This window comes from Elephantulus edwardii, unplaced genomic scaffold (genome assembly GCF_000299155.1).
Source record: "Elephantulus edwardii isolate Elephantulus edwardi_28Jun2011 unplaced genomic scaffold, EleEdw1.0 scaffold00047, whole genome shotgun sequence".
Lineage (NCBI taxonomy): Eukaryota > Metazoa > Chordata > Mammalia > Macroscelidea > Macroscelididae > Elephantulus > Elephantulus edwardii.
This window is the reverse complement of record NW_006399797.1, coordinates 11,694,949-11,704,028: the sequence shown is the minus strand read 5'-3', so window position 1 is coordinate 11,704,028 and position 9,080 is coordinate 11,694,949. Positions and strand designations below refer to the sequence as shown.

The 9,080-nt window shown below is 38.1% G+C and overlaps 1 protein-coding gene across 1 annotated transcript in view; it reads left to right on the top strand.

Annotated features, from left to right (window-relative positions):
• Nucleotides 1–4,873: 4,873 nt before the first annotated feature.
• The window catches only part of GRIP1 (glutamate receptor interacting protein 1), a 271,569-nt gene continuing 267,362 nt past the window's right edge, over nt 4,874–9,080 (top strand). Inside the window, exon 1 of the mRNA XM_006886100.1 lies at nt 4,874–4,946. The gene's annotated coding sequence lies outside the window, so the exon portion shown is untranslated. The remainder of the gene's footprint in view (nt 4,947–9,080) is intronic.

Here is a 9,080-nt window from a genome sequence, read left to right as displayed (position 1 = left end):
CTGGTTACATTCTTCACCATCTGCTGCTCTCCTTGCTACGTGTGAATCAGATCCAACTGGCACAGGAGGAGATTGCCCCTCCTTCTCCGGTGGAGCATCTGGTGGATTTGAACCACACACCTTCAGGATTGCTTCTTGCCACTCTGCTCTTCACCATCCTCGTCTTATATTCACTGCCCCCCTAAGCAGCCCGTCCAACCTTTTCAGATGCCACTGTTGATTTCATCTCACAGAGATAAATTTTTAAAAGAGCACAGGACTCAAAAGCAGGCTTCAGAGGATAGTTTAAGCTTAAGATTTCAAGTTTTAAGATTATTTTCACTCAATACTTCGCAGACACATTCAGCCGTGATAGCTCCAGAAATCTGGAAAGAATTGCTGATTTTTAACATACGGACATTCTGTGTTGGTTGACAATTTGACTTTAGGAGGAATAGGCTATAAATCTAGGGGGTGTAAATCAGAGGTAGAGGGAATGGCAGGTCACAGCGAATGTTCACAAACTACTTCTTTACATGTTCTAGATTGAAAAGCTGCATGTAGTTTGTTCATCCACATGTAGTTAATAAATGCCTATTATGTGTAATATTTTTTATATTGTACTGTGTTTTGTATTATATATTAGTTTATTCCTTTCCTTATTATTGAACATTATTTATTCATTCATGTAACTGGATTTAATTTGAAAGTCTAATGGATGTCTCCCTGATTAGACAAAGGAAAAATATTAACATAATTCTTATGATTCAGTGAACATTTGGGGATCCACACTGGGACAATGTGAGAAAGAATAATATTTTGCACTCTAAAAGTAAACTGAAAAAGTATAAGCTGATTTTATAGTAAAGTTTGGTATACTTACTTTTACACAGCCAAATATGCAGGGCTTGGGATGAGAATTGAAACTGATATAGACACCAAGAAAATTGACCATGAGTTTCCATTCTCATAGACTTCTCCATAATAAAGAAAAGTGATACCTCTCTGGTGGTTTGAATCCACCAGCCATTCTTTGGAAGACAGATGAGCAATCCCATCCTGTGTGATTTATTGTCTCCAAAAAGCCACTAGAGGGTCAGCTCTGAGTCACTTCCAACTCAACAGCAATGAGTGATTTAATGAATAAATGAATGAGTGAAGTTTCTACTGGTGTAGGGTGCCTAATTTCTCACCTCTGTCATACTGAATTTCCCATGGAATTTGATGAACTTCCCAATTTAATTTTCCACCAAAGAACAAATAATAAAAAGATTTAAAGAGCATAAAAATAAGAATAAAGGAAATTCAGGTTTTAGATTTAGTTTAGATGTTTTACTTCCAGACCTCAGTACTGGCTATAAAATGAAAGATTGTTCCAAGCCCTCCCTTATAATCATGAAATTCTAGAGATATATCTACAAATCTGCGAAGCTGACATTAAGGAACATCATGATAGAAATCTCCAGGGATCTGTATGAATTTACGCTCAAGGATTTAAAATACATCCTAGACCTTGTCTTTGCCCTTTAATATCCTACTATGGAGCACTGGCCACTGATTTATTCAGTGTCTCAGTTCCAATTCTATTTCTAAAAGTTTGAACCAAGAATTGGTTTTCCGTAAATCACATCAAAAGAGCTACTATCCACTCAGTGATGGGAAGCCCTTTATAGAAGACCCACAATATCTTGGATATGTAAAATAAAGAGATGTTTTCAGGGAATGTCTCTTTAAAACTCAAGTGGTAAATTGATCTATGCTGCTTTGTTGTAACCCTGCCCTTCGCTCTGATGATAAACGTTGCCAAGATTCTGCCTTGCTCCCATTAGGAATTATTGTTTTTAACCTGATTAACTTTGGCAGCTATTCTTAGATAATATTGAACCTATTTCTGTCTGGTCCTTTGACCAATTCAACTTTGAGCTTCAAGGTTATTGTTTACTTTAGCTTCTGCTCAGTAAGGACAGTCTTGGAGCAGGGAGCTGGGGATGAAGAGGCTGGCCAGGTGGCCATCTATAATTCAGTTTCAACCTTTTAAGGATGTGTATAACCAGACTGTCTCAGCTCTAAATCAAGGAAATTGTTTTCAAATATACATGAGGAAACAATTTTACCAGGGTTGACTACTTCTGTAATGCAAACTGGATAAATTTCTTTGAAAATGGTTCCTTAAAATATAGCATCAAGTAGAAAGAACCCCACGCTCCTTGGACAAAATTCCATGTAGCCTTTTAAGAAAATCAGCTCTGAATTTAATGGAAGACTTGACAAATTGAAACTCAGGAAAGTCTTTGGGCTTTCAAAAATGTTGTTTCTAAACTGAGTTTTTGGGATGTGTCTCTGCTCATGAAGTGTTTTGTGCCCACAAATGCAGTGTCAGAGTTGAAGGTAATGAAAGGAAATCTATGTTAAAATCAATATAATAGAGAATCCTAGATGTTAACATGTTGTATGTAGTTTTATTTTAACAGATCTGATAAGAGGGATCCCTGGTGGCATAATGGATTAATTGCTGGGTGGCTGAAAGGTTGACAATATGAACCCACCACAGAAAAAAGATGTTGCAGTCTACTTCTGTAAGGATGTTAGGTATTAAAAACCTTAGGAGCAATTCTCTTCTGTCCTGTACCATCTCTGTCAGTCAAAATTGACTTGATGGCAGTGGGTCTGCAGTTTGGATTATTCTTTTTCCCCCTAAATGTACACCTGATCCAGGCTATAGTCTTCACAATTATGTGCTATGCATTAGAGAGCTGGACAGTGACTAAGGATGATAGAAAGAGTTGATGCCTTTGAGCTGTGGTGCTGGCAAAGAGTGTTGAATATGCATGCCATGGACTGCTAGGAGAACAAACAAGTTCGTCCTAGAGAGGGTGAGACCAGGCTGCTCTTTGGACTCAAGGATTCTGAAGCTTCGTCTGGCATACTTTGGCCATGTTGCAAGGAGGGACCAGTCCTTGGAGAGGGACATCATGTTTGGGAGAGTGGAGAGACAGTGCAAGAGAGGAAGACCTTCAATGAGATGAATTGATTCATTGATTGGGGTCGTGGGAGTAGGTGTGTAGGAGACAATGAAGTTGGCACAGGATAGAGCAGGGTTTAGGGCTCTTGTATATAGGGTCACTATGAATCACAAGTGACTCGATGGCACATAACAACAGCAACAACAGTAACAACAACAGCAAAGTGTTTTGTCTTACTATTGTCACTTTTGTCACTATTGTCACTATTGAGAGGAAAAAATACCCAAGTATCAGGTGGTGAAGTGAAACAGATAGAGAGTTTTTATGCTGTAATACTTACACCTTGTTGTGTAGTCTGTGACTATATTAGAAATGGTGTCTAAAAAGAGAAGCGTTGAAGACAAAAACTACTGTTCCGTGAGCAGAAATTATTCCCTTGGTTGCATTGGTATCTGAAAGCGAGCAGTCTGTCTTTATGGTTGGAAGAATATAAAGAGTTGTGTGACAAATAGAATATAAACATGAAACAGTGTGACTTCCATTTTTTAAGTTAATTGCAGCTTACAGCAATGTTAATCTTTTCCTTTTGTCACTGCTTATAAAGACCTTGTTAGTTTTATGAAGAAATCGTGAATCATTTCAACCAGAAGTGCATATTGAGAGGAATCTAGTTCCTCAATTTTGAAAACAAACCACTTAGTTGGGGGAATTGATGTTTTCAAATGATAAAGCCTTGCTGCTAAATCAAATCCTGCTGTATTTAATAGTTTGCCAAGCACAATACAGTTCTTTCTAATTCTTTAAAGACTTCTTATTTTAAAAACAAGCAAACAGTATCTCATTGTGGCCAGAAGAACATTTGGGTCATCCAGTTCCACTGGATAAGCTAGGTAATGTCATATTATAGTGGTTTGGTTTGTTGGGTTGGTTTTTTTCCCCCCCAAACCTTATACATCCTATTCTTGTACATTTTAAAGATTGCTACTCAGACATCTCCTTTTCTTTATACAGACACCCTTCCCACATCCTCACTAGGTATAATTCTTCCTTTCTAATTTATCTCAAATACTTGTCATGCAAGATTATGCCTGTATCCCAAGCAAGACTAAATCTTTTGCTAGATTACAACATTGTCATAATTACCTTAGTAAGAATCTGATGGCTCTGTCACCTCTATAATCTTTCTAACTGATGTCTTGATCATTCGATTTCTTGCTTAACTCTTGACAGAAATGCTAAGCTTTCCTCCTATCTTTTCAGTTGCTCCTTTTTATGGTTCTGCAGATTATTTTCTTCTCTTTCTAAAAGAGGTCTAATCAGCTAACTGCAATATATTTCTTACCCCCAATATCTTGTCTTTTCTTTCATTAACACAGCTTCTCTAGTCTTACTTCTGAATGTGCCTGTCTGTCCATTTTGCTTACATACCCTAGACAAACCCACTAACTCTGTATGTCTTTATTCCCCTGCAGTTGATACTAATGCTTTGTCATCTTTTCCTCTGCAATTCTAACATCCCTTCCATTTCTTTTGTTCTTCCACTTGATTGTTCCCGGTGCCTATGGAGCCATTTGATTCCTTCTTTATCTTCCTGTACCTGTGTTCACCGATTCTTATCGAATGAATATAGGAGACAGGCAAATAATTTGAATACTTCTTACCATTTCAGAAATATTTTAACACACACAATTGCTTTTGATCCTGACGACCCTAAAAGGTTGAGGAGAAAATATATCCCCTTTTGTGGGTGGATGTTCACAACGTTTTAAGTGACTTCTCCCACAACTAAACCAAGCTTAGGGTGCAAGCCTACCAATTCTTTCTACTGTATCTTTCTGGCAAAAGGATTGCGGTCCATTAAAAGCCTTCTCTGCGCTAGAAACCAGATGGAAATTAACTAAACCCTTCATTGTACCTTTGCAGATGAGAGTCCCTACACTAAGTCCGCCAGCCAGACAAAGCCGCCTGATGGAGCATTGGCTGTGAGGAGACAGAGCATCCCAGGTTAGACCAGACTGTTGGATTTTTCAGCTGTTTTATTTTTGAACCCTGTTATTTGGTGATCCTAAATAATTCCAACTGGGTGATAAGAACCATGTTGTTTCGTAGAGCTTAAAATGCACTCCACACAACTTGTCAAAAACAAAAAACAAAAAAAAAAAAAAACCCCAACAACAGCAAAAAAGCGCATTTCCATAAGAGCAAGGCTTTGGAAAAGCTTACTGACTTGTGAGAATTCATCTTGTGTGCAAATCCTTTGTAACATTACTTGAATTTACATCAACTCTCAGTTATTTCCTTACTCTCACCTCTTCCTTTGGAGGATGGCTTCCACGGCAACATCTGTTTCTTTACTGAGGCAGAACAAAGGGGTTCAGAATTGCTGTTACAGGTCATGTGTGGGCTGAATAAAATATTGCTCCTTTCTCATCTCTTTGAAACTGAATTTACTTCCAATGGAAATGCTGGGACTTTGTTTTCTCGGGAAGCTTAAGATTCTTCTAATATCAATGTGTATGTTTTGCCAACAAAACATTTTGGAGAAATAAAATGTTCCTACCTTAAAACTTCACCATTTAGCCGCTTTGAATTTGAAAATGTCTAAAAAACATACAAATGCTAAAAAAAGAGCAGAAAAATATTTCTTGAACTTTTTTCTGTAGTAGGTAATTCTCTAAATCATGTGGAAACAACTGTACTTATGTGTTCTAAGTTTCATATGTTTAAATAGTAATAAAAAATGAGCAATCAGTGTAGCTATATGCTTTACACCAGTACACTGTATACAGATGATCATTAGCCACTGGATTTCAAAGTACAGTAGCCTCAGCAACTCAGGAGAGAGGAAGTAACACTGCCAGCATCAAATTGTGTTGTTTAGAATACCCATCTGTGAGAAAAGAAACCATTCATTTGAACCAAGTTTCTAAGCAACTCTCTTCATGACTATCACTTATTTATACAGGAGCTACATATGGTTAGTTTTCCTTTTATTCTGAAGGTTTATATTTATGATGGAAGTATATGACTTAAAAGTAAGCATATAATGAATATATTAGACACCCTTGTTTGGTGCTTTGAAGATTCAAAAGTCATTTGAATTCAGTAATTAGATGGCATCAGCCAGTGGAGAGATTTCCTGCATTCCACCCTGTAAAAACATCATTCTTACTGCTGATCACGTTTAGAAAAACAGTTGTAGTTGACTAAGTGGCTTTCTTTACTTTGTCAGCAATAAGGAAATACCTTAAGTAGGAAGTTCAAGAAAACATCAACTTGTTCTTGGCTCCTTTACATTAGTCAGAGCTCAGAAGTGCCCTCCTGCAAAGGAGAGTCTTTACAGTGTGCGTGCCACGTCCCATGATAGTGAACTCATGCATGTGCACACATTTGTGTACATACATGCTCACGTATATGTGTGTGCGCGTGCACACACACAAGTACACTTTAAAACTCAAGCACCAGTTACTAGCAAAGGTTTCCTCTTGTGAGTTGCCTAGCATTCCAAACTAGATTTAACACATATTTGAGAGCCAGACTTTTTCTTAAAATTGTTATTGTTATGTACTGTCAAGCCAGAACCATCTCATAGCTGATCTCCCAGTGGGTTTTCTGAGGCAGTAAAATGCACAGGAGTTGCCCATCTTCCTCCCTCAGAACAGCTGGTGAATTTGAAATGTACATTCGGGTCAGTGGTGCAGCTCCTTACCAGAGCGTTCTTAGAGTTGTTTGTTGTAACAGTTATGTGCCATCGAGTTCACTAAGACTCACAGTGACCCTATGAATTCTCGCTCTGAATCCTGTCCTATTCTGAGCCAATCTCACTATCTCAAATCCACTTGCCCCCATTGTCACAGTTACAGAGTCAATCTGTCTCATCTGGGTTCTTCTTCTCTTGCACTGACCCTCCATCCTTCCAAGCATGATGTCCTTCTCCAGGGACAGGTCCCCCCTATCAGTATGCTCCAAGTACATGAGATGGAGCTTCAAAATCCTTGCCTCTATGTAGTAACTTGGTCTCACCCTCAATAGGACAAACATGTTTGTTCTCCACCAGCTGGTGGAAAGGGTTCAACGTTGGGCAGTGAACCTAGGATTAGTGTTACAAACCCACTAGCTACTTTATCAGAGAAAGGAAGGCAGTCTGCTCCCATGAAGATTTGCGATCTTCGAAACCCTGGAGGCAGTTCCACTGGGTCCTATAGAGTTTCAGTGAGTCAGAATGCACTTGGTGGCAATGGGTTTGATTTGGGGGTTTGTTATCTTAAAGGGATATTTAGATAATATCTTAGAAAATGCTTCCTGACAGAACCCTCTTGATGTTCTGAACTCTTTATTTGTTGTCTAACTTAACCTTAAAAATTAATTGATAGTTTGGCAAAAAAGAAGGGAATCTCCTAGAATTTTGATCAAAAAGTCACTTAAATTGGAAAAAAAAAGAGGAGGAAAAAAGACAACTGTCATCCTATCAATTCTAACTTATGGGGACCATTCATTTGGTTTCCAGGACTCTGAGGAGCATTCCTGCAGTTAAATCCCATGAATTAATTCTCAGCCAAACAATAGGCAGACCTACAAAGTATATGGTAACACATGTGAAGAAGGTGATAACAGAACAGCCAACCACCGAAGACCAAAAGAACAGCATTTGCCCAAAATCAAAGCTGAGAAGGCAGGAAAGAAACTCAGACGGAAACAAGGAACCTGGGGAGAAAGTGGCAACAGTGCTTTTACATGAGGTAATTGCAACAAATGGACCAATGCCACAAAATAAAATGTACATAAATTGTTGAATGGAGAACAAATTTGTTCTGTAAATTTTCACCCAAATTACAATAAAAAGTTGTTGGGTCCCCCTTCCCCCCTTTTAAAGAGCTAGATGCAAGCTTAACGCTTTTTTATTTTGTCCCCTTCACTGTGATCATTTGTCAACTCCAACTTGCTAGATCCTGAATGCCACGTTGGTAGTAAGGAAAGATGAGTCCAGGGGAAAGCACAGAAAGGAAAATAATGTGTCAAAGAGATGTTGGCTTTTTCAGGACTCAGAGTCTCCTTCAGGAGCTCTCCTAGCCTACTAAGGAACTGCCTAAGAAGGTGTGATGTTTGAATGGGCAGTTTCTTCCCACCTGATTGGATGGAACTTAACAACAATAGTCTCCTCAGTATGCAGACCTACGGCCATTTTCCTGACACCCTCCCCACACACTGTGGAGTGAGCAAGTCCAAGGATGCTGACATTTTCATGCGGTCGAAGTTTCCCCACATCTTCTCCAAGCCTTGTTCTCAATGATGTTGGTTTAATTCCACTATTCCTGTTAGCACTTTCTTGAGGAAAGGCCTCATAAGCTTTTCTATCCCCATGTATGGAAACTTTAATCTGTTCTTTGGAATTTACTCTGCAAATGTAGATTTGGTGCTTTCTAAATTAAATATTTATGCACATGTATCTAGAAGGCTCCTAATAAGGTGTTTTCAAACATGGGCTCTTCCATTTTTACAACACAATTAAAAGTAATTTTTACTAATTCTGTCCCAAAGAGTTAACCCTGAGTGTTAACATAAATGTAATTTGCTTTTCATTTACATCAAAATTCACTACCTCTGTCTAAACTAAAAATTCATCCAGCAATTATTTTATTATTTTAAGTTGAATACGTGTCTTTCATTAAATGCCAATTCTAACTCCAAATCCTTTCATTCTCCTTTTTCTTGTCCCCCTAAAAGAATGGATTAAACATCTCTTAGGAGTAAAATGCATTTGCTTTCAATAAAGGGGGACTGCATTATTCATGCTATTTGGGAACCTGTCATGCCATCATAATCATGTTTCTTAACAGCATAAAATGAAAAAGTAAAGATGGTCTGGTCTTTCCAAAGTTTTGTGAAATATTTTGTGATGGTTAAAAATGACATGAGAGGGCCTATTACAGAGTTAAGATTCTGATTTTTAAAAATAAAAGATGAAGAAAATGTATTTTAAATTCAGTTTTTATCCAAGTTGTTTCCCTCCCAAGATAAGATGAATTCCAAGTGCAGAAGTATTTTTAACTAAGATTTTTATCAAACATACATGTCTACCGCTGGAGAAGCTCAATATCAGCTGTGAAAACTAGGCCAGGAGCAGATTGTGGAACAGAC